The following is a 27,718-nucleotide window of genomic DNA, read 5'->3' as shown; positions in this document are numbered from 1 at the left end:
AATGCAAATCAAAACAATGCTGAGGTATCACCTCACACCTAGCAGATTGGCTAAAATGAAAGAAGGGGAGAGTAATGAATGCTGGAGGGGATGTGGCAAAACTGGGACACTAATGCATTGCTGGTGGAGTTGTGAACTGATCCAACCATTCTTGCTGGCAATTTGGTACTATGCTCAAAGGGCTATAAAAAATGCCTGCCCTTTGATCGAGCCATACCATTGTTGGGTTTGTACCCCAAATAAACATAAATAAACAGACTTGTATGAAAATATTTATAGCTGTGCTTTTTGTGGTGGCAAAAAACTGGAAAAGGAGGGGATGCCCTTCAATTGGGGAATGGCTGAACAAACTGTGGTATATGCTGGTGATGGAAAAAAAAAAAAAAAAAAAAAAAAAAAAAAAAAAAAAAAAACAGGTGAACTAGAAAGACCTCCAGGAACTGATGCAGAGTGAAAGGAGCAGAGCCAGAAGAACATTGTACACAGAGACTGATATACTGTGGTAAAATCGAATGTAATGGACTTCTGTACCAGCAGCAATGCAATGACACAGGACAATTCTGAGGGATTTATGGTAAAGATGCTGCCCACATTCAGAGGAAGGACTGCAGGAGAGGAAACATAGAAGAAAAACAACTGCTTGAACGCATGGGTCGGGGTGGACATGATTGGGGATGTGGACTCGAAACTACCACACCAATGCAACTACCAACAATTTGGAAATAGGTCTTGATCAAGGACACATGATAAAACCAGTGGAAATGTGCATCGGCCATGGGTGGGGGGTGAAGGGGAAAATAGGAGCATGAATCATGTAACCATGTTAAAAATGAATATTAAGGGGGCAGCTGGGTAGCTCAGTGGAGTGAGAGCCAGGCCTAGAGACAGGAGGTCCTAGGTTCAAACCCAGCCTCAGCCACTTCCCAGCTGTGTGACCCTGGGCAAGTCACTTGACCCCCATTGCCCACCCTTACCACTCTTCCACCTATAAGACAATACACCAAAAATTAAGGGTTAAAAAATGAATATTAATAAATGTTTAAAAATTTATTGATAGAATTTTTTTTTGCATTTTGACTATAACAAAAGCCTGATCCTGCTACAAATATTTGGATCAGTTCCTTCACTAGTGTGTATTTTTTTGGTCATTGGACAAAGTTTGTACATCAAAAATACCAACAATTAAAATAAGGGCCTGAGAACTATGTGATTCTTAGAACACCCTTTTGAGCCATTCAGCTGAATCATTTGATCAATAAAACAATTCACAAATATTTATTTTGTATGTACATACACATATAAAATAGATACTCATATATACAAATTAAATAAAGGTTAGTTTTGGGAGGGAGGGCACAAGTAGTTGGATGTTCGGAAAGCAATCAGGAAAAACAGCATACAGAAGACTGTGCCAACAAATTTTATTGTTGGCAGTTGTGCATATTAAAGGAAGGAGTATAGCACAAAGACCAAAACTAATAGTCTTATCGGCTTTATTTTTACTCTCTCTCCCAGACTTATTTGCAAAGTCATCAGGAGCCTGTAGCATTGGAGCTTAGGAGAAGTACATTACCCCAACTTCATTTGACTCATTTGTGAGTTTGTTATCTTGAATATTTGTAGGATAATATCTTGAAGTGGGTTTGGGGGATTTGACAGGAATTAGAAGGAATTTTCCAACTTCAAGTCAGATAGTGAACTGGGACAAAGGATCTTAAGTTACCAGGAGAAAAAAAGGAGTTAAAAATAATAGGTTTGAAATTGACCTAAGTTTTCTGCTGGCTGTCTGGCTAGATACAAACACTGCAAAACCCTTGACCATTCACTAAAAGAACTTGGAACCTTCCTTGCCATAGAGAGGTTTACTAGCTACTGCTAGAAAATGATTAGATAACCAAGAAAACAGCAGTTGAATATAAAGAGACTGCATAGTTAAAGATCAGTAGATAGTAGGTCAGAGAATCTCAGTGGTCAGAGCCATATACAGGTAAAAATGTTTAGCTTAGTTGAAATGATGCCCAGTGGAAAATAAAGATTCAATGACCAGCGAAGAAAAGCTCATGATATCACCAAAAGATATTGGTGGTTTTTGCAGCAACAGGGCTGTGATCACTAATATTGCCTTGCCACATGTATATACATTATCAATTTCAAACCTATTATTTTAACTCCCATTGGTAGCCTGTTAACCTGTGGAAGAGTGTACCCCATGTGTCATTGGGGGTAATCATGAACTTTAGTTGTTTTATTTTTAATATTTTTTTCACCCAACAACATGTAATAACAATTTTCCACATACATTTTCTGAAATTATAAGATCCAAATTGTCTCCTTCCCTCTCCTCCCTTCCCCCCTCTCAGATATGGTCTGCAATTTGATCTGGGTTATACATATATTATCATGCAAAAAACGTATTTCCATATTATTCATTGTAAGAGAATACTCACATAAAACCAAACCCCGCCCCAAATAAAACCACGAATAAACTAAAGAGAAAACCAGTATTAATAAATGTTAAAAAAAATGGTAAAAATAAAAGGAGCACTTTAATGGGAAAAAAAAAAGAGAGAAAACCAGTATTCTTTGATCTGCATTCTGAGTCCAACAGTTTTTCCTCTGGATTGGATTTCATTCTTTGTCATAAATTCCTTTGGAGTTGCCCTGGATCACTGTATTGCTGAAAATAACTGTCTTTCACAGTTGATCATTGTACAATATTGCTGTTACTGTGTACATTGTACTTCTGGTTCTGCTTATTTTACTCTATAGCAGTTCATGTAGGTCTTTCCAGCTCTTTCTGAAATCATCTTGTTTATCATTCCTTATAGCACAATAATATTCCATCATATACCACAATTTGTTCAGCCATTTCCCAATTGATGTCCATCAATTTCCAATTCTTTGATACCACAAAAAGGGTTGCTATAGATGTTTTTGAACAAGAAAGTTCCCCCCTTTTTAAATCTCTATGGGATAGCAGTGATCTTACTGGATCAAAAGGTATGCACAAGTTTTATGGTCCCTTGGGCATAGATGAACTTTCATTTTGAGTGGATGCTGACCTCTAAAATACTTCGAATCTAGAATAGCTCCATAGGGTTCCCTGGATGAGTTATACCCAAGCACTACATACACAATGATATTCATAAATGAAACCAGTAGCAAAAAGGGAAGATGACTCAGGCTTTCCTTGTAGAAGTAAGTAAAGCAATTTGTAGAGTTGTTTCATTGTGTATCAGAAAGGCAACCAGAAACATCATTTCACAGAATGCCTGATCATGTTATCTTACACTACAAATATAAGCAAATAGGTGACCATGAAGATAATTGCAACTTATGCATGAATGCCCACTTTAGAGAATGAAGAAATAGACACATTCTTTGAAAAACTTGACATGATTCTGCAAACTAAAACATCTTTCGTGATACCCAGTGACAACAATACAAAAATAGGAACAGGCAAAGTTACAGAAACTGCTGCAAAATGTAGTTCATCTGGATCAAGAAATGACAGAAAAGAATGATTTGCAAATTACTCAGAAGCATCTCCCCTATACATCAAGAGTGCTTTCTTCAATAAAAGAGTCAGAAAGAGTGGGACATGGCAAGAAGCAAATGATATTAATGCCAAATCAAATTTACTATTTTAATTGAGAAGAAACAATGAGCTCAACGTGAGCAGGCTTCATGCAGTCAAATCATCAATTGAATAGAACACAGGTCAAAGTAAATGCCAAATTATGAGAAAGAAATAAAGATCAGCAGCTAACACAATTTCTCAGAGAAGTTTAACCAATCCAATATAGTTGCTTTGAGAAGTAAAAAGAATCTAGACATCACCTCAACTAGTAAATAATCTCCTTCCTAGAGAGACATGGCATTCAAGGACATTACAGATTTGGAGTACTAACACAGGTGCGGAATAATATAGAGGAGGATGGAAGACTAAAAGTAGCATTGCCTCAAAACAGCAGAAAAACACTTGAGGAAATGATGAACCCACAAAGGTTGGCATGTTCAACAAAACCAAATCTTGACAGCAGTTATTGATGAAACGTGGAGGACAACAAATGGACACAAAATGGAACTGATCAGTCATTATTTAAGTAATGGTAATATTTTTAGCAGTAATGATAGCAGAGCCACTCCATTTGGCCTCCTCTATGTTAAAAACTGATATACCATATAAAAACATTACAATGGCATGCTGAGATAAGCTAGGAAGAGTTGAGAATAAGTATGATGAGAAGAAATTTGTGCTGGAGGCAACATAATTTTAAAGGCTCCCAGAGATCAATTTTCAAGATATTTCCAGTAGGGAAAGATTTTAAGAGAATGGATTAGTTCACAGTTAAAGCATTTAACAGAAACAAAAAGGTGGTCAAGAAAACAATAGCAACTATCAACCCACTTTCTTATCTTTACTGTATGAGAATGGCCTCATCATAAGTCGTGTTATTCTCAGTGGAATAATCATTCATTTAGCGCCTATTGTATACCAAGCAATTATCATCTGACATTATCATCTGATAACAACCCTAGGAGGTAGGTGCTATCATTATCCCCCACTTTATATTTGAAGAAATTGAGACAGAGGCTAAATGACTTGCTTAGGGTCACACAGCTTGATAAGTGTCTGAGGCTGGATTTGAAATCAGGTCTTCCTTGCCTCCAAGCTCAGTGTTATATCTACTGTACCATTTGACCACTTCTAATCAATGAAAACAATAAGGGAACAGATGGAAAATAGTTTAAGGCTCAGTTCTGCCATTAACTTTCTGTATGACCTTGGGCAGATCATTTCCCTTCACTGAAATTCATCACTTCATCTAGATGATCTTTCATCTAGATTGAAATCTAGGGTACCAAGCTGATCTTTCAGATAATTTCTAGTTCCAACATCTGTAATAGCTCATATAAACCAGATAATGTGTTGAAGTGATATTTCAGTCTCTTTAATGTGGTCAGTATATGTTATAATGCCTATTGACTTCTGGAATTCCTAAGGCAATGGAGAATAACCTTTCTTGTACCTTCTGTTTTTCGTTCCTATTTTGGTTCAATGACTATGGGAAAATTTTTTTTTAATTTGTATAATTGAAAAACAAAAAAAGACCAGATTTAATGTTTGATACACACAAGTTCTTCTACTTCATATTTTCTTTCATTGGTATTACTTCAAAGGAGGTAAACTTAACCATGGAAACATCACTGAGACTTAGAGGAAGGAAACTCAGTACTGGAATATGTCTCTGGGATGTTATATCTTATTCTAAAAAAAAATAACTAAAATGAAGATGGGGTGCGTGCAGAGTAATATTATTGTATACTGACAAAATATACGCATGTAAGGAAATCCAGGAACCACAACAGAGAATCATGGTGGAAAATAATTTGGGCTAAGAGCTTTTAGTGGCAGAAAAACAATCCAAATTATCATTGGCAACAGATAACCCACATAAAGGAAGAAAATAGCTGAGTAGTCTGGGAAACCTACCAGGCAGCTAGGTGGCACAGTAGATAGAGAATTGGGCTTGAAATGAGAAATAGTCATCTTCCTGAGTTCAAATCAGGTCTATTTACTAGCAGTGTGGCCCTGGGCAAGTCATCTAATACTGTTTGTTTCATTTTTCCATCTGTAAAATGAGCTGGAAAAGAAAACGACAAACCACTCAAGCATTTTTGCCAAGAAAATCCCAACAACTGAATAGCAACAATGGGAAACCCATCTATAAGACTGGCAAAAAAACTCTGATATAGTAATAATAGGATACTTCAAAAATCTGGATATTTGTTGTACCTCTCTCACAACCAAAAAAGAAAGAAATTACTTTTTTTGTTTGTTAGTTTGCTTTAATGATAATTTCATCCTCAAAAGGTAAATGAAACAAGAGTAACTGCTCATCTGAACTCAGTTCTCACCAATAAGGAGGAACTGGGTGCTCGAGTAGAAATGATAGCAATCCAGGCTGGCAAAAGTACTTCCTTTTAGAATTTGTATTGGAAAGAAAGAAAAGAAAGGCATAGTGTGCTAGATTTGGGGAGAGCAGATTTTAAAGGGTCCAGAGAAAGGATAGATATGATCTTTTTTTTTTTATTTTAAACCCTTAACTTCTGTGTATTGACTTTTAGGTGGAAGAGTGGTAAGGGTAGGCAATGGGGGTCAAGTGACTTTCCCAGGGTCACACAGCTGGGAAGTGTCTGAGGCCGGATTTGAACCTAGGACCTCCCATCTCTAGGCATGGCTCTCAATCCACTGAGCTACCCAGCTGCCCCTAGATATGATCTTTTGGTCTAAAAATTTTTTGAGGGAGTCACCTAGGAAGGAGAATAAAAGTCCAAGAATTAAATTCTGAAGACACAAATTGTCCAGCACAAATTCTGTTGAGGAAAGAGGAGAGTTATCTAAAGAGAGTGATCTGGATGCAAAGGATAGCCTGTACAAAAGATGGAAGCCCTAGTAGGTTTCCGAGGATAAATACAAAAGCAAGACATGAACCTGTAGGAACAGTTTCAGGTAATAAAGTGCAGAAGGAGCCGAGTCTGAGGATGTTCTTTTATTCATATTGGGTAAGAGAAGAATCAAAGAAGGATTAAGACCTCTGTTCAGGGTGGAAGGATAGGTGACAGTAAATGAAGAGATTGCTGCTCAACTCTTATTTTCCTTCTGTTTTCTCTGCCAAAGAGAATGATCTTTAGACCATAAAGGACAGATTTTTTTATGGCTAATATAAGGGGCAACCAGGTGGTTCAGTGAATTGAGATCCAGGTCTAGAGACAGCAGGTCTTGGGTTCAAATTTGACCTCAGACACTTACTAGTTGTGTGACTCTGGGCAAGTTATTGCCTAGCCCTTACCACTCTTCTGCCTTGGAACCAAAACATAGTACTGATTCTAAGATGGAAAGTAAGGATTTTTTAAAGTATAAGTTGATAAGCCTGGCTTTTATTGCTGGCAAAATTCTAAAACTCATTATTAGAAGGATGACTAGTGAAGAGCTAGAAAAGAAAGTGATGACCAGAAAGAGCAATCTTGGCTTCATCTTTAAAAGGTCATGTTAGATTAATATCTTTTCCCTTTCCAACAGAGTTACTAAATTGGTGAGAAGATAGAGATATATTAATAGCAAAATATCTATAGGTTTATCTTGGTTTGTGAAGTGTTCCATTTGTCATATATAAATATGTATGTCTCAGTTTATGATGCCTCAGGAGCCCTATGACACAGATGCTATTATTCTCATTTTTAGATGAGGAAACTGAGCCTGGGAGATTAGTTATAATACTTTCCTAGATCCATACAGCTTACAAGTGTCTTAGACAGAATTTGATTTCAGAACTTCCTGACTTCAAGGGCATCATTCTCCCTATTGATGCCACCAAGCTGCCTTATAATTAACTGCCTTTTAGCAAAGCGTTTGACAAATTCTCTCATGTTATTGCTAAGGACAAAGTGGAGAGATGTGAGCTAGACAGTAGTAGAATTAGGAAGACTGAGAACTGATCAAATAGATGGAACCAAAAAGTAATCATTAATGATTCTTCAAGTTGGAGAGAAGTCTTTAGGGGAGTGCTCCAGAGATTTGTAATTGGCTCTATCCTGGTTGACATTTTTTTATAATTTTGATAAGGATAGAAATGGAACACAATTCAAATTTCCAGTAAAGGAAAATAAAGATAGATAAGTAGTACAGTAGATGATAAAACTAGGATTTGAAAAATATCTTTGTGGGTTAGAACATTGGGTCAAATTTAATAAGATGAATTTTAACGGAGTTAAGTATATAAAGTCTTACCATTGAGTTTACAAAGGACTGGGAAAGTGTGGCTAGAAAGCAGTACTTCTGCCACACATACCCCCCAAAACTTAGCGTTTTTGTAGATGGCAACTTCAAAAAGTCAGCAGTGTAATATGGAGGTCAAGAAAGCCAATACAATTTTAGTCTGCATTCAAAAAGGCTGCAAGAGGAAGGTCAATACCATTTTACTTTACTCTGCCCCAATCTGACTATATTTTTAAGGACAGTAAGAATCTGAAAAGGCAATTTGGTGGTACAATTAATATAATGAATTCAAATTTGTACTCTGACATTAACTAGCTGTGTGACCCTGGATAAGACACTTAATGCTATTTGCCTCAGTTTCCTCATCTGTAAAATGAGATGGAAAAGACATGACTCTAGTGTCTTTCATGCTTCAAAACTGGGGTCATGAAAAGCTGGATACAACTGAACAACAAAAGAATCCAGAAATCATTCAGGATTTACAAATTCCTTATACTGGTTTACAGTTTGATAGCTTAGGCTGTAAATATGATAAAGACAATAATAAAGAGTATTTAAAGACAGATTTTTAAATGTTGGGATAACTAAGTGATATAATTTTGTGTAATGGATTTGATAATGTGGATCAGAATCTGAGAATTTCAGCATTGGAAGAGACCTACGAAGCCATCTATCTATAAATATAAATATAAACATAAATATAAATATAAATATACAGAGAGAGAGATAAAGCACATATCTGACAAGTGGTTATTTATCTGGCCTTTACCTAAAGATCTATAACAAAACAAAATCCCCTATCTCACCAAACAGCCCATTCCACTTTTAGATAGCTTTAAAAATGTAGTATAATTTAATTTTTTTGAGACTCCATCACCCTATCTCCCAGGCTGAAGTACAATGGCCATTCACAGGCTTAGTTTTGTTACTGATTGATATGGGAGATTTGAACTACTCTATCTTTCATGCCCAGGTCACTTTGTCCCTCTTGAATATCCTGGTGACCTCTACTCTTAGAGGGGTGGGAAGGAGCAGAGCTCATTTTATTGGTACAGAGCTCAGTTTATTTGCATGAATTCCAAATCGACTTAACTCATTGTAGCTCAGAATTCCTAAACCTCCAGAGATCCACCCGTCTCCATCTCCCTAGTATCAGGGTTTATAGATGTATACATTCATGCACAGGGATATTGAAGTCAAATTATTTTTAAAATTAAGTTTACAGATCCCAAGTTAAGAATTTCTGTTATGGATCTTATCCAGTCAAATGTGTATCTGGGACAGACAATATAGAAGAAGGACAACCTAGGCCCAGAGCTGAACAGGAGGAGAGAAGGTTGGATTGCTTTCAGGAAATTACAAAGCACTTTCATTGACCTAAAGCTTCCCCTAACAACAAAGGCTTATCTTTTCAATGTTTTATAAACATTTTACTGGTGTTGTTGTGTGGCACTCCCTTATAAGAACTCAAGGTGACTATAATACACAATGGAAAGATTCATGGTGGATGTGAGCAGGCTGTACCTTATAATTATGGAGGAAATTCACTGAGGAATGGAAGTAAAAAACCTCATCAAAGAATTGCACAAAAGAGAAGGTGGTCGTGTAGATAGAACAAAGAATGGCTCACCACGGATGGCCAAAGTGCTTCACTTGTGCCATTGTGACGTCAAGAGAAAGCAAGGAAGGCCTCCAGTCTTTTGGATAGCCTCCCTTTGAAGCACTTTTGGGAGGACTTGAACTAGTCACATAGAATGAGTAGGTATGGATTGGTTTGAGATCTGTTTTATTGAAAGGATCATGTGAATTGATGAAGTCATAGATGCATTTAAGTATTCGAGTAGTCGGGAGTTATTATTCCTATTACATGATAGCTGTTTTTTGTGGTTTTGTTTTTGTTTTTTAAGGAAGAAAAGGGAGAGAGAAAGGGAGAAACAAAGGACTAGAACAAGGGGTAGGAAGAGAAAAGGATAGTACTTTTTTTAAACCCTTATCTTTCATCTTAGAATCAATACTACGTATTGGTTCCAAGACAGAAGAGTGGTAAGGGCAAGGCAATGGGGGTTAAGTGACTTACCCAGGGTCACCCAGCTAAGAAGTGTCCTAGTCCATATTTGAACCCAGGACCTCCTATCTCTGAGTCTGATTCTTTATCCATTGAGCTACCTCATTGCCCTGTGTATTTTCTTTTATTTACCTGGCATCTTTTCACTTTCCCTGATTGAATAGATAAGTGTTATTTTCAAGATCTTTCTGTAGAAGACAAATTGGCAAAGTTGGTTACTTCCATATTAAATACAATGTATATTAAAAGAAGCAAACTATATGTAGTATATTTGCAGTTTCATTTATGACCCCCATTTTCTGGTCTTTTTTTCCATTTTTTTAATGATTTCCTAGTTTACAATAAATAAATTAGTGGAAAGAGCATTTCTTTAGGAATTATATTGTGCAGAAGCCTCTGATCCACTCTGCACAGGACTATCCACAAGAGGAGAAAGAGTATGGCCACAGTGAAGACAGTGTTCATCAAGTCACAGATAATAAGAGACAGAGCTGAGATTCCAGCTAGCACCTGATGATGGCAATTTCAACATTTTCCATCACAAGCTACCGTCTCTCAGCATCTAATCCAATCTTTCTTTCAGATCTTTGAGGCTATATTTTAATAAAGCACTTTGCCTATGTCATTCCTGTCACTTTTTTATTGTAAAGATTTATGTAATATAAAATGTAAATTTAATGTGAAAATGCCCCTCATTGATTCAGGTGGATCTTGTTATTATAATGTCCTTTTTTGCCTCCAAGGTAAGGAGACCAGGCATCCTGGTCTTGTTGGGATATTCCCATCTATGGCTGCTATCTGCCCTCAAGAATTGTCTCACACAGGCTTATCCCTAACTGAAAGTGAAGTGTAGGAAATTCTCTTTTGAACTGCATGATGCTATGGGAATTGGCTGAGTTATTGCCAGTGCTTCACAGTTTGCACACATAGTTTCATAGTTTGAAACCCAAGAGCTCCTACCCTCAGAAAAGGTGTCCTTTAGCCTAGTTGTCTGTCCTTCATTTTGAAGAGGAATAATGTCTTGGAATCATGGAATAATGTCTTGGAATCGTGGTATAATGTCTTAACTTGTTCATGAACTGGATTTAAGTAAGGCAGAGTTGCACAAAGCCTTCGGTCTCACTCTCTCTCCCAGAATCATCAAAGTTCAGCGTAAGACAAAAGTCAGGATGACTGGCGATGGCCTGAGATGCAGTAGATGGCCTTGGTGTCTCCAGTGTTTAACCAAGCTCTGAATGCTCCACAGCTTCTGCTTCAGCCGCCTTCGTGGCCATTGGAACACATTGTTCTCCTCTGTCCAGTCCACCAGAGGAAGTCTTCATGTGCTTGAGATAGGCATCACCAATGGTTTTTTTAAACCCTTACCTTCCTTCTTAGAATCAAAACTGTATTGGTTCCAAGGCTGAAGAGTGATAAGGGCTAGGCAATGGAAATTAAAAGTGACTTGCCCAGGGTCACACAGCTAGGAAGTGTCTAAGGTCATATTTGAATCTAGGTCTTCCCTTCTCCAAGCCTGGCTCTCAATCAGCTGAGCTCCCCAGCTACACACACACACACACACGCACACACACACACACACACATAAATATCATTGGTTCCAAAATTTGTTGGTTACTCTCCACTTGGTTTAGCCTGCTTGTGGAGAGAGTTTTGCCAGGCTATGACTGCTGCACATGCTACACCTTTTTGGAGCCACAGGTGAGAGCTGGGTGAAAGGTAGACCCCAAAAGTGGATGAGCAGCCCTGAAAAGGGCTTGGCAAGCCCTGACACCAGAGGTGTATCTTCTTGGAACATCTCATACCCCCTGCCCAGGAAACTATGGAAATTCCGATCCAAGATTCCCAAGTATTTTACTGACTTCAGCTGCCTCCTTCCAGGCCTGGTAGCTCAGCCTGTGGAAACTGGGGAAGAGAGAAAGATTCAAGCTCCTCCTATTTTCTTCCTCTTCTCTCTCTGCTCCTGCCCCCTGGGCCTGGTTAACTCCCTGGAAATGGGATCACTTTAACCTAGATTCCTTCTGTTTTCCCTTGGTTGTCTTCTGTGGTTCCCAGGCACCAAAGAGTATATATACATCAATAAAGCAAACACATTGATGCTGCAGATTACTTAGATTGACATAAATAATTAATAAAATCAATTAACCACATTATGTATAGCAATATTTTCTTAATAAAGGCCAAAAATGACTATTTTAGGTATTTAGAAAGGAATCTCATTCCTCTGTAGCTTTTCATCACCCTCACTTTCTCCAGCAGCTCAACCACTCCTAAGACTTCAGAATTGGAAGAGGCTTTCCAGATAGATCACCTAGCTCGTCCCCACCCCCTCATTTTACAGTTGAGGAAACTGAGATCTAAAGATGTGAAATGTCACACAGGTAGGCCCGACACTTCATAGGTGGAAGGCTTAATCAATGCCACTTTCATAGAGATGGTAAGCTCCCTCCCCCAGTTTTTCCAATTCCAACCTATTTTTAAGTATCTACTGAAAACCAACCAACAAAAATTAGGGGGAGCAAGTAAACAGCACCTCCCTCCCATCCCTGAAATGGTGAAAAAAATGCTTCCTAGAGTCTCAGGAAGTTGCTTTCCAAATGAAAATCTTCTCCCTCTTCCTCCCTGTCTCCCCTCCTGCCTGCATGCCTGCCTCCTTTCTGGTCCCCCTTCCTTTCTCCCCTCCCAGAGGAAATCTTTCCCAGGCAAACAGTGGTTATCAGGAGCAAGAATCACAGTGTAAACTGTCCTCTGCTACATTAATATCCTACCAAGCAGGTCATTAACTAGAACCACAATCAATTTCTCCTGGATAATTGCTATTGCACAGGGAACTTAATGGTATCGCATGGTCATTTTTCATTATTAAAAAAAGTGGGAGGGGGAAGAAAAATGCAAGAAAGGGGAAAAGAAACCTCCAGCTTCTTGCTGCTGTTCAGAAATGTGGCGGCAGCCTGAGCTCCGGGTGATAATCACAGAGTGCCTGTGATGGGAACTAATGATAGTCTAGTTGGGTGATTACCAAACTGAATAGAAGATAAAGTTTATTAAGCAAATGAAATATAGTGGCTGCTTTATTCCAACAGCAAGCTGGGAGGGGAAGGAATATCATGCAGGGGTATGAGCTCTCATGGGACAGGGCTGACTAGAGAGGGCTATTGGCAGCTGAGCTGTAGGAGCCAATCGGAAGGGGGCCCAGAGAAGCCATTTGGTAGAAAAAAATCTCGACATTTGGTAGATAGAAAGTTCTTGGGGATTATATTTATGCCCACAAATATACGGATGTTTTGAGGGTTCTAGCTATGCCCCTAGCCATGAGTCCTATGCCTCAGGCTGGACCAGCCTCTAAAATTTGGGAAGAGAGAAATACCAACCGAATCGTGGCTGCCAAGTTTGCCAAATGGGAGAAGGAGAGTAGAATAACAGAGTAAGGCTAGAAGGATATTAAAAGAATGAAAGATTAGAGAAAGGAATAATATTTATCCTTCCCTCTTTTTCAATCTCCCTACATTTTACTCTCCTTCGTTATCTGGTGGCAATGTTCTTGCTGCTCCAAGCACACGATTCTGTTACTCTTAATTTTTTTTTTTTCCTGACTGTGCCCCATTCTTGGGATACTCTCCCTCCTTGCCTTCATCTCCTGGCTTCCTTCAAGGCTCAGTTCAAACCCTTCTTAAAAAAGGCTTCTGAGGAAGAACTGTGGGAGCAGAAACACAGAAGAAAAACAGCTGCTTGATCACATGTGTTGATGGGGATATGATTGGGGATGAAGACACTATACAATCACCCTAGTGATCAATATTCCATATCAATAATATGGAAATAGGTCTTCATCAATGACAGATGTAAAATCCAGTGGAATTGCATGTTGGCTATGGGAGGGGGTGGGAGGATAGGAGGGAAAGAACACAAATCATGAAACCATGGAAAATTTTTCTTAATCAATAAAAAAAATTAAAAACAAATAAACAAATAAATGAATGAATGAATGAATGAATGACTGCATAAATAAATAAATAAATAAATGGATGAATGGCTGCATGAATAAATAAACGAATGAATAAATGAATAAACAAATAATAAATGAACAAATAAATAAATAAATGCATGAATGAATGAATGAATAAATAAATGGATAAATAAACAAATAAATAAATAAATAAATAGAAGAGGCCTCTGAACTCATCCCACCCCAATTGTAAGTGCTCTTCTCCTAAGATTATCTGGCATTTGCATCCTATAGATCCAATATATACAAAATTGCTTTCATGTTGTCTTCTCCATCAGAACGCAAGCTCTTTGAGGACAAGGACTGTGTTCTTTCCTTTCTCTGCATCCCCAGTGCTTCAGATAGTGTCTGATACATGGTAGATTTATAATAAATGCTTGTGGTTGTTGATAATGATGATGGTGATGACTTGCCCAAGACTCTCTCCTGTTCTATTTTCAGTGAAGAGTATATCCATCTTTGGGGACCTTTACAACCAGATGAGAAAGCAGAAAGGAAGTTGGAAATGGAGATACTTGCCTGTGTCAGAATAATAAACAGAATCGTAGTGGTACCACGTGTTGACCTTAGTGCCTAAATTCTCAAATGGCTGGCCTTTGACCTCTCAGCAGGTCATGAGTGGAAAAAACAGATGGGGAAGGGGCATTTAACTATTTCTGAGAACTCCTGGGTTTCAGGCTTGCCTATAGATTGGTTAAAGGCCACTTAGAAATGAGAGGAGTTATGAGTATGCAATCCAAACAATAATGATTTTAATTATATATGGTTATTATTCATTTCTGTATTCTTTCATTTAATTTTTCATTCATTTATTCACTCATTCATCCATGTATTTGCTTACACTTATTTTGTTTCTATGATCATGAGGAAAGATCTACATACCATTTTGGCCAACTCCATTTTGCCAGGTTTATGTGATAAGAATCTATTGAAATGAAGCAAGGAGGGAGAAGGTAGGTGTGAGTGACTGAACCAAGAATTCAGTTGGTTAAATGCATAGAGATTGAACACCTACACTAATGAGATGAGTAGCTGCAAATTCACAAATGAACCAAAAAGGACTGAGGAAGATCTGAGAACCATAGAGAGCATGGCAGCTCATCATTCTCTCAAGGGTTTTTTAAAATAGTAACGGGGACATTGTATTGTCAGATTTTTCCTTTTATTAACAAAAAATGAAAGGCTGGGGTCCCACTTGGTAGATTTAAGGAAAAAAACATATTTTAATATTTTTGGTGCTCTACCTCACTACCCCCAATTAATAGATCTTTTCAAATCTACTAGCAATAATGCTCTTGTGATTAGAACCTGTTGAAATGCAACATGGAGAAAGAAGGGCAGAGTTTCCTAGTGGATGTGGCAGGGGAGGTTGAGCCAAGAGTTCAACTGGACAAATACACAGAGATTGCATAATACTAACTACACTTGAGAAATGGCTTTAAGAGATGACTTAATAGCATCGTTAAGAATGTGAAAAACTGGAAAATGATTGGGTTGGCCATGTTGTCAAGGAGAAGCACCTTTGGTACAATGGAAAACACAGAAGGCTTACTTTGGGTCTGAAGACTTGAGGTTAAATCCTGTTGTGCTACGTACCAGCTGGATATAACCTTTGGCAAGTTACTTTATCTTTTCTGACTTCAGTTTCCTCATCTATAAAATAAGAGGGTTGGACTACATGAACCCTAAAGTTCCTGCATGGTCATCTTCAGTGATATGATAGTAGTCTCTCTTCCCCCCAAATTACAGGAACCAGAGGGGGACCGAATGTTCTGTTGTATGGACCCTTCGTAAAGGATTTAACAAAAGGAAAGGCAAGGATAAAAATCACACAGGGTGAGATTGCATGGAGGATAGATGATATTCACACGTATGGAAGGACATTACGTAAATGAGATAACAAATCTGTTTGAGTAGCTAAGTATTTTTTTTTTTCATATATACAGAGAGGCGGTGTGATATAGTGATTAGATAATAGACTTGGAGACAGGAAGATCTATCTGGGTTCAACCTTACTTCTGACGCTTATTAGTTATATGACCCTAATCGAGACATTTAAGGTTTCTAGACCTCAGTTTCCTCTTCTATAAAATGATTGCATCCAAGTATATTTCCTGACAAACAATAGATGCTTCATTAATGCTTATTGACTTAACTCTGAGGTCCTTTCTTTTTTTATTTTATTTTATTTTTTCATATTATGGCTCAGGACATCAAAAGCTGGAAGTAGCCTAGACTTTCCTGGACCTCTAAGAGCCTCTGCACGGGTCTAACAAAGTCAAATCAAGAGAGGGCAGCTAAAACAGAAGGGAGAAAACATGTACCAATTATCATGTTAATGTAGGGAAAGCATGTTCCAGAGTCACTGAGGCAACAAGAAAAATCTTGGTGAACTCTGATTCTGAAGTAGCAGCTGTTCACTCTGACTTCTTCTATTTCTTGCAACATATAAGGTAGGGACAGCTAGGTGGTACAGTGGATAGAGTGCTGGGCCGGGAGGCAGGAAAACTCATCTTACTAAGTTCAAATCTGGCCTCACATATGTACTAGTTGTGAGAACCAGGGCAAGTCACTTAGCCACATTTGCCTCAGTTTCCTCACCCAAAATGGGCCATGAAGAGTCAAACTCAACTAAAATGAAAAAGAGCATATAGAAGGTAAGGCCTTATAAAAATATATTCCCAATTAAAGGGAAAGACGGAGTTCCATAGGAGCTACCTTTTCCTGATGGAGGCAGGGGACCAGGGTCACAGCTTTTGGGAAACTGTTTATAAGTCAGAGTTGGCATGTTGTATTTGAGAAAACAGAATTGAGGAGGAAATGAGAGAGGTTATATCTTGAAATCATGGAACACTCAGTGAAGTTGGTTAGGCAGAACTCAATCTTCCCCTTTCTTCAACCTTACTCTGCCCTCCATCCGGAATTCCTCTCCCACTAGGTCCCAGCATTTATGTTCTGGTCCCTTCTCTCCTATCACCAAATCTGGAAAACTCATTAGCGCCCTGAGTTGTCATTTTGTGTCAGTTTTGTGTGTTACATATAACAGGGAAGCTAGAAATGGACTAGTACACAGATGTGTGCCATAGTCCTGAAAACAGGTCTTTTTAAGACAATTTAGGTTTTTTCCCCCTACGTAGACTGTTAGGCTGACCTTTTTGGAGTATTCATAGATCTCATCAAAAAGTCTCTGAAATGTGCTGGGGCTCGATGTGATCATAACAGTAACATCATCTACAAACAGGAACATCTGGAGCAAATCGTTCTATCATTTGGACCTTGTATAAAACATCCTCTGTGGCGATGGCAAACACCTTTGGGTAGCATCCATCTTCCTGTTTTATGCCTTTTTAAAAAATATTATCTTTGGTTGCATTTGACAACAAATTTTGTATGATATTAACATGCAAATGAGTGATTCCTTGTTAGAAAGGAAGCCAAGCCTGCCTTTTGTTCTGTGGAGTCAAAAGCTATTTGTAATAAACAAACAATGAAATTAGGAAGATTTTTAGTCAACTGTATGATGGTAAAGATGTGGACTATTATAGAATGCAACTGGAAGAAATAGTCTATTCCTTTCTCATATATTTTCATCCAGGATAGCTGTTAAACATGGAGATTATTCTTATAAATATTCAATAATAACAGGCAAACAAACATATGTGTTGCTCCCATATTCTCCCATATGCTCCCATATTTAGAATTTGACTTGCTGTCTTCCCCACTGCACCATCCCTGAGGATCCCCTGACCATAATTGGCTTTCCTGAGTCAATATCCCCTCCTAGCTCCAATCTGGCTACTTTATGAATTGAGGATGATCTGCTAACCCCTAGGATACTGAAAGGAGATGGGGGAGCTGAGACCCAGTTTTCACTTTTCTAAAGCAAAGTATGGTCTGCGATTCCCCTTCCCCTCCCCCTTTTTTTGGTATCTATCCTCTCTTAGATAATCTATAAAAAAAAATCCTTTGATGTATTCAAGTTTGTCACTTCCCAGATGGTTTTCTTCCATGTATACTCTTGTCGACTTTTTCTACTTCTATGTATGGCATGTTGGGGAGTAAGGTGTTAAGGTCCACATGTGATGGCTGTTCTGTGACTGCTAATGAGAGGAGACAATTATAAAAAATACTAACAGATTTGTTCAATGTTCTATTTGTTGTCCTTTTGCTAGTTTCATTAGTGGATCCTCTTTAGATGCTGTGACTTAATTGGGCCTCATGCCAGTTTTTCTATAGAGTAGCTTCATTTCAGTTTTTAATTTTTTGTTTTGTTGCTTTTTGTTTGTTGAGTTGATATTGCTCCCAATCTTCCTATATCCTCTTTTCTAGTTGTTGTTGCAAATGAGTTTGTATTCCTGCCTGTCATCTCTGTCTGAGACCATTTGCTGGCTTAAGTGATTACTGAGTTCTTTTCACCTACATATTGTGATAGCTCTTATATTTGTTCAACTTTTACAGGAAATGATGGTAATCAAGGTCAGTATTTTTACCTTTTTCCATTTTCCACAGTTCAGCATTGATAGGTCATTTGCATAGATCAAGACAGAACTCTTGAAATAGTTCCCACTCTCTTTCCTCTTTACACTTCTTTTGATGTTGACTTTGACCTTTGTTCTAACGAATGATAGTCTGACAGCACGCTACCGACTAATTCTGATCCGATTCCTACATCAGCATCTAGTTGTTTCCTCTTTTAATACATAGTTGATGTCATTTTTCATAATGTTTTATAATGTTATCTTGTATTTGATGCTCCAGTACCTCCCAACTCTCTTCTAGAATAAAGCATTTATGATAGAAAAGTACAAAGTGTTTCTGAATAATCTATAAACAAGTCCTTAGTTTCTTTCATTTCTCTAACATCAACACTATTTTTCAACATATTTGTCATCTTCCCTTTATGCCTCTGTTTACATTGAACTTAACAAAATATACAATAACTTACTAGATTCTTTGTAGTTCACTATCCATTTTTTTTCAAAAGATATAGGTGCAAAAGCTACAATCATTTTTATGGTGCTATTTTTGCTGATATTTAAAATAAGCTTTAAAATGAGACATGATGACTGAATGTCCGACGAGGTGGCATTTTCTTTCTTTTTTTTTTTACATTTTTTTTTAAACCTTTAACTTCTGTGTATTGGCTCCTAGGTGGAAGAGTGGTAAGGGTGGGCAATGGGGGTCAAGTGACTTGCCCAGGGTCACACAGCTGGGAAGTGTCTGAATCCAGATTTGAACCTAGGGCCTCCCATCTCTAGACCTGCCTCTCAATCCACTGAGCTACCCAGCTGCCCCGAGGTGGCATTTTCTTACTGCTTTTGTGTGCATCATGATACCAATACTTCCAATTACTTTCTTTGCCTATCCAAGGAGAAATAGTAAGACATCTTTCCATTTAGTCACAATTTCCTTTTGTCTTCTGGCTTAATTTATTTTGAGAATATCAATAACAGTGGGGTTCGTGGGTTCAGCCTCTCAATAGTAAGCCAATTGGGAAACTAAAAGGATGTCCCTCAATTGGGGAATATTTGAATAAATTGTGGTTATGATGGTGATGGAATAGTATTGTGCTATAAGAAATGATGAGCAGGAAGATTTCAGAAAGAGCTGGAAAGACCTATGTGAACTGATGCAGAGCGAAATAAGCAGAACCAGGAGAACATTATACACAGTAATTGAAATATTGTGGAACAATCAAATGTGACAGATTTTGCTACTAATAGCAATACAACAATTCAGAACAATTCTGAGGACTTATGACAAAGAATGCTGTCCATCTCCAGAGACAGAACTATTGGAGTAGAAATGCAGAAGAAAACATATGATTTATCATTTGTTTAATTGGGTACATGATTTGGGCTTTCATTTTTATAAAATTACTATTCACTTACAAAAATGAATAACATGGAAATATGTTTTATGTGATAATACAAGTATAACCCAGAAAAAATTAAATTAAAATTTGAATATTTTTTTAAAAATAGTAAGCCAATTGTATTGGACAAAACCTTTACCTTTATTGTGTTTGGGTTTGAGTTTATGCTTAAAGATGGCAAAAATCACTGTGATGATTACTTCCATCTTTTTCTCTTCTTTTTCAGCCAGTCTAACACTATCACTATGGAAAGAAGGTCCAGCCAAGTGCTATAAAGAGCCATTTAAAATAATTTTTTTCTTTAGTTTCATGAGTTGCCATGGCAAAGAATTAATCACCCTAAGGTCAACTTCCTTGATCTTGGATGACAGATTCAGTCTGTTCAGATCCCTTCCAGCATTATAGAATGATCCAGAGCTTCCAGTCCACTGACATAAATTCTTGGGAAGCCAAAGTTACCTTCACATTATGAGGAGACATCTGAGTAGAGCTTTAATGGTGGAATTTCAGACATCCATGGCAGGCCAGTGGGAAGATTTGTTTGAACCAATGAGATCTAAATTGCCCCTCTATAGGTGGCTGCCAGATTAGCCCATGAGTGAGGCCAGTCCTACTCATGATGATACAAAGCAAATCAATTTAATCTGATTTCATGGCTGTCACTTGATATGTCACTATTTCCCATCAAATTGACGCCGGTGATTATTCCTTTTTTTCAGGCCAGAAATTGAGAAAGGTAGAAGGAATGATAGGGCCCAAAGGGACCTTCAAGATGATCTAGTCCAGACTCTTCATATTTCATATTGTGAAAATGTGATTCAGAGAAGGGAGATAACTTGCCCCAGGCCATACATACTGAGTCTCCAACCGTCCCTGCCTAGGGCTCTTTTCGTCATACTAGGGAAGAAAGTTCCCAAACCTGCAGATAATGGATTTCTCAAAGGATTACTCTGGGGAAACAGTCAAGGAAAGAGACAGGGAAGAGTATGTGGGGTAAGAGTGGGAGGTAAGCATCTCATCAGACACTAAAGGCCTGAATCTTACAGCAGACCCAGACCAATTAACCTCCTTAATATAACTCTGGATTCTCATGTGGGAACCTATTAGTAGTCAATTATGAAGAGCGGTGGCTAAATATAATTACTGTCAGACTGTAAGTCGTATCTTAGGAAAGCAAGAGTTGGGTTCCATCTGTCCCCCATCCCCTGCAACATTCTGGACTTTGTCAAATCAATCCCAATCCATGAAGCAGCCCTATTGGAGAGGATGCTGCTTCAGGGAAGGCCAGCGATGGGGTCTTCAGTGATGGCACAATGAAGGAGAAAGTAAGTCAAACAGGAATATCCAGACATTGTGACCTAATCATTTGAGCATTTTATTATATATTACATTTTATTATATTGCCTCCCTCTCCAATTATTTCATAGATGTTCGATTTGTTTCTTTGACTGGCAAGAAACATTTATTAAGCACCTACTTTGTGCCAAGCACTGTGCTAAATGGTGGAGAAAGAAAAAACGGCAAAAACCATCCTTGCACTCAAAGGAGGTGTATGGGGTGTGCAGGGAGGACTAGCACCTCTGCTGTGAGGCCTTGCTATCACTGAGTTAGGGGGATGTCTCTACCTCAAGCACAGGAAGACTTCCTTTGTCAGAACAGGTGGATGAGAACAATTTGTTCCAACCGCTATGAAGGTGGCTGAAGCAGGCACTGTGCAAAGCTTAAATCAACTGTCAAAGATGCCAAGAGCATTGCCAGTTTCCCAGACTTTTGTCCTGCCACTGGACTCTGATGACTCTGGAAGAGAGAGTAAGTCTGATGATTTTATGCAATTTTGCCTCATTTAAATCTAATTTATGGGCAAGTCAAGGCATCACTCTATGATGTCATTAGTCCTTTTTAAAAAACAAAGGATATTTGGAGGGTGGTGGCAGGGAAGCTAGGTGGATTGAGAGCCAGACCTGGAGATGGAAGGTCCCAGGTTCAAATCTGGCCTCAGACACTTCCTAGCTGGTTGACCCTGGGCAAGTCACTTAATCCCCATTGCCTAGCCTTTACACACTCTAAGGCAGAATGTAAGGGTTTGTTTTAAAAAAAGGAAAAATAATGGCAATTATAATGGGGGGACATGTAAATAACTAGATATATAGAAGATATATGTGGAGCATAGAGAAAGTAATATAAAAGAGGGAAGGGACGAACATCTGTAAGGAATAGAAAAAGTTTTCTTCAGAGGTAGGATTTGAGCTGAGTCTTTAAAGAAGACAGGAAACCAAGGCAGAGGTGAAAAGAAATAAATATTCCAGACACGAGGGAATAGCCAGTTCTAAGGCTCCAAGAAGAAGATGGAAAATCCTATGTGAGAAGCAACAAGATCAGATCATTAATGGATCATATAGTACACAGAAGGAATTAAGATGGAAAAGAGAGAAAATGGCCAGGTTATAGAGAGCTTGAAGTATTAAAAAGAGGAGGTTATACTTAATTCTAGTGGTAATAGGGAACCACCTGAATTGAATGCACAAGAGAGTAACATGGTCAGACCTATGCTTTAGCAGAGCCACCTCGACAGTCAAGTGGAGGCTGGATTGGAGTGGGAAGAGACTTCAGTCAAGGATCCAGTTAGAAGATGAGTCTAGTTAAGCAGTGATGAGGGCCCCGACTACTACTACCATCGTTGCTGCTGCTATTATTGCTACTGCTACTACTACCAACTAGCTAGCATTAATCTAGTCTTTCTTATGCTTGCACTGGTCCTGCATAATAGATGCTTTTCCAGTTACCAATAGAGTGAAGGAGAGCTCTGTGCTTTTTTTCCATGCTTTTTAACATGATATTCTCGGCAATGTTGTCAGACAACTTGAACCAGGACAAAAATGGCATAAAAGTCAGCTACTGCATTGATGGTATTTAATTTGAAAAGGCTACGAACCAAGACTAAAGTGGAGGGATAGTTGGTGCATGACTTTTTATTCACAGATGATTGTGTATTCAATGCAGTCTCTCAGGCTGAGATGAAACAGAACATGGACCAATCCTCTGCTGATTCTGCTAATTTTAGCCTGACAATTAACACTAGGGAAACAGAGGTTCTCCACCAGCCAGCACCACACCATCTGTACATGGAACCATTGATTATAGCAAATGGAGAAATTGTGAATGCTGTGTGGAAGAGTTCACTTACTTTGGCGGTATACTTTCCAGGCATGTCCACATGGATGATGAAGGATGACGCACTCATTGGCAGAGCTAGCTCTCTGTTTGAGAGTTTCCAAAGTCATTTTTTGGGGAGAAGAGGCATTGGGCTGTTTACCAAAACTGAAGGTCTCTCAAGCTGTTGTGCTGACCTCATTGTTGTATGCCTGTGAAACATGAACAGACACCAGCATCATGCCAAGAAATGGAATTGCTTCCATTTCAATTATTTTAAGAAGATTCTGAAGATCACCTGGAAAGGGGAGGCATGGGACACCAAGGTCCTTTCTTGAACTGAACTACCAAGCATTCCAACTCTTCTGCAGAGAGCACAACTCCAGTGGGCTGGCCATGTTGTTCAAATTCCAAACACCTTTGCCTAAAAGACTATTTTACAGAGAACTCAACACAAAAGTCAGCACTCCGTGGAAGTCAGAAGAAGCATGCGAGGATACTCTAAAAGTCTCTTTGGAGAACTTTGGTATCAATTGGGAGACATGGGAGACACTGGCACAGGCTCCTCATGTCTGGTGTGCCCACATAAAAAGAGCTGGGATCTATTAGCAAAGTAGAATTGAAGTAGCTCAAAAGAAACATGAAATTTTGAAAATTTAAAAACATTTCCATCCCAAATGTTTGTCCAGGCTATTTGCTTCCAACCTGTGGTAGAGCCTTCCAAGCTCAGACTGAATTGATCAGACACAATCAGACACACCGTACATTAAGCTCATCATAGTGAAGCCATTTTGGTCCTCTTCAAGTAAGGACAACAACCAGCCATGAGCCAGGCACTGTCCTAAGCACTTTACAACTCTTATTTGATTTGATTCTCACAACAACCCTGAGGTTAGTGCTATTATTATCTCCATTCTTTTGACACTGATGTAGGTGGGCAGTTCAGTGAGAACTGAGGGCTAGAGCTCTGTAGGAGTCCAATTGAACCATAAGCCCCAGAATATTCCCATCCTAGCTCTGCTTCCAGATAGTTGGGATAGTTTGGGAGTTGAATGTCATTTCTTATTTTTTTATAACCCTTACCTTCCAGCCCATACCGTTTATTGGTTCCAAGGCAGAAGAGAAGTAAGGGTTAGGCAATGAGGGTTAGGTGACTTGCCCAGGGTCACACAGCTAAGAAGTGTTGGAGGCCATATTTGAATGTGATCTTTCATAAGAGTCACTACTAGAGGTCTGAACAATCGCAAAATTCAAAATGGCACCTGCATATCCTGTACAATGGTATGAAGGGCAGGCTTAACACTAGTGTCCTGTTAGATCAGATTCAATTTGGGGATGAAATGAGGCACTCATAAGTCTTTGAAAAGTTAGCAATCCTAACACAGCAAGGAGATGCAACAAGGATAAAATTGCACTTAACTGCCATTTGGGCCCTCTTTCCCTTTATCTCTACATGGAAATGGTATCTGATCAGAGTGGCAAAGAGTGGCAGCTCTCATGGTCTTTAGATGTCCACCAAATTGGAGGGGCCCCAACTCCAAATGAGTGGAATATTTTGTTATTAGGTGACTAGGAAGCTGCATCAAGGAAGACTGGGACCATTTAGGTCTGGATTATTTCCATTTATGGAAAACTAATCCCTGGTGTGGGAGAACTAGGAAACCCTGGTAGACACTGGCTCTATTACACATGGGCTGGCTCTCAGGATACAAATAGCTAACATTTATGGAACACTTTGTAGTTTATAAATCATTTTCCTCATTTAACAAGTGAGGAAATTGAAATCCAGATAGGTAAAGCCATTTAACTGGGGTTACGCAGATAAGTTAGAGGCAGACCAAGTATTCTAACCCAAACCTCCAAAGGTAGTGTTTTTTTTTCCATTGTGCCATCCCATTCATCCAATCAATTCTTCTGTTTCAGTGGCAGCCATCAGAAATATCTATTACACAATCATGTGGCCTTGGAGTTCTTCTTTAAAACAAACAAACAAACAAACAAACAACAAAACACCTTACCTTCTGTTTTAGGATATATATTTTATATTGGTCCCAAAGCAGAAGAGTGGTAAGAGCTAGGCAATGAGGGTTAAGTGACTTGCCCAGGGTCACACAACTAGAAAGTATCTGAGGTCAGATTTGAACCTAGGACCTTCCATCTCTAGCCCTGGCTCTCAATCCACTGAGCCACCCAGCTGCACCTCAGAGCTCTTCTTAGACTGTTTTTGTAAAGATAACCTAAAATGTGATTCAACATGAAAACTAATTTTTATTTTCTTCTTGAAATAGGTTGGAGGTGGCGAGGGAGGGGAGGAGGAGGTAAGGGAAATGATTCCTCTAGTTTTCCTTGTTTGCCATTTACAGTTGCCATGCCATTTCTTTCTGTATATGCGTGTACTTGCCTATGTGTACATGTGTGTGAATCTTGTGCCCACTACATCCATATGTTCATCTGTATTTTGCTCCTCAACTGGTCTTAGGGGCCCTTTCTGAACTAGATTCTTAAATCACAGAACCACAGAATTTCAAAGTTGGAAGGGATCCCAGAGGCTATCTACTCTAAACTGTATTTTAAAAAATTTCCTCTCTAAATTACCTGACAGGGAGCCATCTTTTCATGAAGACCTTACAGAGAAGGTCAAACCCACCACCTCCCATGGAGATCCATTGTACTTTTTGTTCAATTATTTTCAGTCATATCTGATTCTTTATGACTCCATTTGGTGTTTTCTTGGCAAAGATACTGGAGTGGCTTGCCATTTCCTTCTCTAGCTCATTTTACAGATGAGGAAACTAAGGCAAATGGGGTTAAGTGAGTTGCTCAAGGTCACACAGGTAGGGAGTATCTGAGGACAATCTTCTTCTCTCAGTCTTTGACTGGCAGGAACCTGAGGGTCTCTGACATTCTAGTTGCCCTTCTCTGGATTCTTTAGACTTCCTTAAAGCCCTTCATAAAATATGATGGCCAAATTTAAACACAATAATCTAGATACCAGGTGATCAGGAAAGGACCCAGCAGAACTATCACTACCCTCCTGGACACTGTGCTCTCTTAATGCAGTTGAATATATTAATTGTTTCAGCTGCCACATCACAATGTTGACTTATTTTCAGCATCAAGTCACTAAAGCCCCTATATCTTTTTCAGATGAAATATCACTTTAGCCCATGCTTATTAAATTGGATATTAATTAAATGTGACACAGCCTAACAACATAGTGTGAGCATGGGCTTGAACATCAAAAGATTGGGTTCTGATTCCACTTCTACCCCTGAATAGCTGTATGCAAGTCATCTCCCTCTTTGGGGTGTTTCCTCCTCTGTAAAATGAGAGATTTGGATTATATAATCTTTCCGACCCTTTCTCATTCTTAGAGTCAGTTATTATTTTTCCAGAAGCATCATCTCTCAAAAGGGCTCACAGTAGTCTAAGAGATTGGACCTGGAACATTTTGTAATTTGACTTGTGAGGGCAGCTAAGTGGTGACCGGAGTTCAATTCTGTGCCCCTGAACAAGTCACTTCATCCTGTGGGCCTCAGTTTCCTCATCTTTAAATGAGCTGGGGAAGAAAATGGCAAACCACTCCAGTATCTTTGCCAAGAAAACCCCAAATGGGGTCATGGAGAGTCAGACACAAATGTGACTGCATCATTTTGGTAGTTTATGAATAATCCAATTTATAAGTAAGAGAGAAAAAGAATATATTTCCCCCAATCCTTTCCTCTCAAATAAATCGGGATGAATTAAGCTTGGGGAAGACTTTGACTTTTCCCAATTGAACTGTAATATTTTGCCCCCCATCCCCATCATTTTGAGCTGATTATAGTTCGATTTGTATAGCTGTTTCAGACTTTAAAGATTATCTAATCTATCTATTTTACAGATGAAGAGACTGAAGTCTTTGAAGGGAAAGTGACTTGCCCAAGGTCACAAAATTTTATCTCCCTTCAAACTTGTGCTCTATCTTCTTGAGGACTTTCAATCACATACCAGCACTTTTCCAAGATGATTATTAGCCCCTTTCTAACTATACTGAACTGCCTAATCAACATGAATCATTGATGGGGACCAGACTGCAGGGCTATCCTCACTGGTCCACCCTAGAATTCCTGTGCTGTGTTTATCTCCAACCCTAGATGACCACCACCTTTTATAGCATTATAGAGTAGCAGATACTAGAGATGAATTATAAGATTTAAAGCTAGAATATGCCTTGGAGAGTATTTGGTTTATTTTACAGATGTGGGAACTGAGGTCTAGAGGGGTTACAGGATCTTCCCAAGGTCTCCTAGATAGTAAAGAACACAAGTAGAATTCAAACCTAGGTCCACTGATTCCAAATCCAATACTCTTTCCACTAAACCTTTTATCTCCCTCTCAGAACCCTAGGGATTCTCTGGACCAAGCCCTCATTTGATAGACTCAGCCTTAAGGACTTAAGGGCTATGTCTTAAAGGACGTACAGACCCAAAATGAGATGAAAAAAGTCAGAAATTTGAAGTCTATGGTACTCCAATCTTCTTTTTCTACCTCTCAGGTTTTCCTACATCCATTTTCTATTCTCAGCAAAACTTCTCCCAGGAAAGGCTCTGAAATGTATTCAGACTGAGGTAGAAATAGCTGATAACAGCTTAAAAGTATAGCATCCTCTTTATTTTAACAGAAATAGAAACCAAAAGAATGAATCACAATGGATGGAATTTCAAGAAAGTAGCCAGCAGGTAAGTAGGGTAGTGAGGAAAATGGGAACTGTTTGGACCCTGGACATCATGAATCATTTGTCCATGTCCCCTACTCCAGACTGAGGTTAAGTCTAAAGACTATTAAGTTCCTGGCATTTTT

This window comes from Gracilinanus agilis, chromosome 2 (assembly GCF_016433145.1).
Source record: "Gracilinanus agilis isolate LMUSP501 chromosome 2, AgileGrace, whole genome shotgun sequence".
Lineage (NCBI taxonomy): Eukaryota > Metazoa > Chordata > Mammalia > Didelphimorphia > Didelphidae > Gracilinanus > Gracilinanus agilis.
This window is presented reverse-complemented; position numbering follows the sequence as displayed.